This window comes from Heterodontus francisci, unplaced genomic scaffold (assembly GCF_036365525.1).
Source record: "Heterodontus francisci isolate sHetFra1 unplaced genomic scaffold, sHetFra1.hap1 HAP1_SCAFFOLD_83, whole genome shotgun sequence".
Classification (NCBI taxonomy): domain Eukaryota; kingdom Metazoa; phylum Chordata; class Chondrichthyes; order Heterodontiformes; family Heterodontidae; genus Heterodontus; species Heterodontus francisci.
This window is the reverse complement of record NW_027141917.1, coordinates 3,478,611-3,482,776: the sequence shown is the minus strand read 5'-3', so window position 1 is coordinate 3,482,776 and position 4,166 is coordinate 3,478,611.

The following is a 4,166-nucleotide window of genomic DNA, read 5'->3' as shown; positions in this document are numbered from 1 at the left end:
CTCCACACACTGAAACCATTCCCCACACACTGACACCCCTTCCCCACACACTGAACCACATTCCCCACACACTGAAACCCCTTCCACACACACTGAAACCCCTTCCCCACACACTGAAACCATTCCCCACACACTGAAACCACTTCCACACACACTGAAACCCCTTCCCCACGCACTGAAACCCCTTCCCCACACACTGAAATCATTCCCCACACACTGAAACCCCTTCCCCACACATTGAAAACCATTCCCCACACAGTGAAACCCATTCCCCACACACTGAAACCATTCCCCACACACTGCAACACCTTCCCCACACACTGAAACCATTCCCCACACACTGAAACCCCTTCCCCACACACTGCAACCCTTCCCAACACACAGAAACCATTCCCCACAGAGTGAAACCCCTTCCCCACATACTGAAACCCCTTCCCCACACACTGAAACCATTCCCCACACAGTGAAACCCCTTCCCCACACACTGAAACCCCTTCACCCCACACTGAAACACCTTCCACACACAGTGAAACCCCTTCCCCACACACTGAAACCATTCCCCAAACAGTGAAACCATTCCCCACACACTGAAACCATTCCCCACACAGTGAAACCCCTTCCCCACACACTGAAACCATTCCCCACACACTGAAACCATTCCCCACACACTGAAACCCTTCCCCACACACTGAAACATCTTCCCCACACACTGAAAACCCATCCCCACACAGTGAAACCCCTTCCGCACACACTGAAACACCTTCCCCACACACTGAAACCCTTCCCCACACACTGAAACCCCGACCCTACACACTGAAACCCCTACCCCACACAGTAAAACCCCTCTCCACACACTGAAACCCCTTCACCCCACACTGAAACACCTTCCACACACAGTGAAACCCCTTCCCCACACACTGAAACCATTCCCCACACAGTGCAACCATTCCCCACACACTGAAAACCCTTCCCCTCACAGTGAAACCCCTTCCCCACACACTGAATACCTTCCCCACACACTGAAACCATTCCCCGCACACTGATACACCTTCCCCACACAGTGAAACCCCTTCCCCACACACTGAAACCATTCCCCACACACTGAAACCCCTTCCCCAAACAGTGAAACCCCTTCTCCACACACTGAAACCATTCCCCACACACTGACACCCCTTCCCCACACACTGAACCACATTCCCCACACACTGAAACCCCTTCCACACACACTGAAACCCCTTCCCCACACTCTGAAACCATTCCCCACACACTGAAACCACTTCCACACACACTGAAACCCCTTCCCCACGCACTGAAACCCCTTCCCCACACACTGAAACCATTCCCCACACACTGAAACCCCTTCCCCACACATTGAAACCCATTCCCCACACAGTGAAACCCATTCCCCACACACTGAAACCATTCCCCACACACTGCAACACCTTCCCCACACACTGAAACCATTACCCACACACTGAAACACCTTCCCCACACACTGCAACCCTTCCCAACACACAGAAACCATTCCCCACAGAGTGAAACCCCTTCCCCACACAGTGAAACCCCTTCCCCACGCACTGAAGCCATTCCCCACACAGTGAAACCCCTTCCCCACACACTGAAACCCGTCACCACACACTGAAAACATTTCCCACACACTGAATCCCCTTCCCCACACACTGAAACCCCATCCCCACACACTGAAACCCCTTCCCCACACACTGAAACCTCTTCCCCACACACTGAAATCCCTTCCCCACACACTGAAACCATTCCCCACACACTGAAACCCCTTTCCCAGACAGTGAAACCCCTTCCCCACACACTGAAACCATTCCACACACACTGAAACCCCTTCCCCAAACAGTGAAACCCCTTCTCCACACACTGAAACCCTTCCCCACATACTGCAACCCCATCCCCACACACTGAAACCCCTTCCCCACACACTGAAACCACTTCCCCACACACTGAAACCCCTTCCCCACACACTGAAAACATTCCCCACACACTGAAACCCCTTCCCCAAACAGTGAAACCCCTTCCCCACACACTGAAACCTCTTCCCCACACACTGAAACCCCTTCCCCACACACTGAAACCATTCCCCACACACTGAAACCCCTTCCCCAAACAGTGAAACCCCTTCCCCACACACTGAAACCATTCCCCACACACCGAAAACCCTTCCCCACACACTGAAGCCATTCCCCACACAGTGAAACCCCTTCCCCACACACTGAAACCCGTCACCACACACTGAAACCATTTCCCACACACTGTATCCCCTTCCCCACACACTGAAACCCCATCCCCACACACTGAAACCCCTTCCCCACACACTGAAACCTCTTCCCCACACACTGAAACCCCTTCCCCACACACTGAAACCATTCCCCACACACTGAAACCCCTTCCCCAAACAGTGAAACCCCTTCCCCACACACTGAAACCATTCCCCACACACTGAAACCCCTTCCCCAAACAGTGAAACCCCTTCTCCACACACTGAAACCCTTCCCCACATACTGAAACCCCTTCCCCACACACTGAAACCCATTCCCCACACAGTGAAACCCATTCCCCACACACTGAAACCATTCCCCACACACTGCAACACCTTCCCCACACACTGAAACCGTTCCCCACACACTGAAACCCCTTCCCCACACACTGCAACCCTTCCCAACACACAGAAACCATTCCCCACAGAGTGAAACCCCATCCCCACACACTGAAACCCCTTCCCCACACACTGAAACCATTCCCCACACAGTGAAACCCCTTCCCAACACACTGAAACCATTCCCCACACACTGAAACCATTCCCCACACACTGAAACCCTTCTCCACACAGTGAAACCATTCCCCACACACTGAAACCTTACCCCACACAGTAAAACCCGTTCCCCACACACTGCAACCATTCCCCACACACTGAAACCATTCCCCACACACAGAAACCCCGTCCCCACACACTGAAACATCTTCCCCACACACTGAAAACCCATCCCCACACAGTGAAACACCTTCCCCACACACTGAAACTCCTTCCCCACACACTGAAACCCTTCCCCACACACTGAAACCCATACCCACACACTGAAACACTTCCCCACACACTGAAACACCTTCCCCACACACTGAAACACTTCCCCACACACTGAAACCCTTCCCCACACACTGAAATCCTTCCCCACACACTGGAACCCCTTCCCCACAAGCTGAAACCATTCCCCACACACTGAAACCATTCCCCACACACTGAAACCCTTCCCCACATACTGAAACCCCTTCCCCACATACTGAAACCCCTTCCCCACACACTGAAACCCTTCCCCACACACTGAAACACCTTCCCCGCACAGTGAAACCCTTCCCCACACACTGAAACCCTTCCCCACACACTGAAACCCCTTCCCCACACACTGAAAACCTTCCCCACACACTGAAACCCTTCCCCACAAACTGAAACCCCTGCCCCACACACTGAAACACATTCCACACACAGTGAAACCCCTCCCCACACACTGAAACCCCTTCACCCCACACTGAAACACCTTCCACACACAGTGAAACCCCTTCCCCACACACTGAAACCATTCCCCAAACAGTGAAACCATTCCCCACACACTGAAAACCCTTCCCCTCACAGTGAAACCCCTTCCCCAAACACTGAATACCTTCCCCACACACTGAAACCATTCCCCACACACTGAAACCCCTTCCCCACACACTGCAACCCTTCCCAACACACAGAAACCATTCCCCACAGAGTGAAACCCCTTCCCCACACACTGAAACCCCTTCCCCACACACTGAAACCATTCCCCACACAGTGAAACCCCTTCCCCACACACTGAAACCCCTTCACCCCACACTGAAACACCTTCCACACACAGTGAAACCCCTTCCCCACACACTGAAACCATTCCCCAAACAGTGAAACCATTCCCCACACACTGAAAACCCTTCCCCTCACAGTGAAACCCCTTCCCCACACACTGAATCCCTCCCCACACACTGAAACCATTCCCCACACACTGATAAACCTACCCCACACAGTGAAACCCCTTCCCCACACACTGAAACCCTTCCCCACACACTGAAACCCGTCCCCACACACTGAAACCATTTCCCACACACTGAATCCCCTTCCCCACACA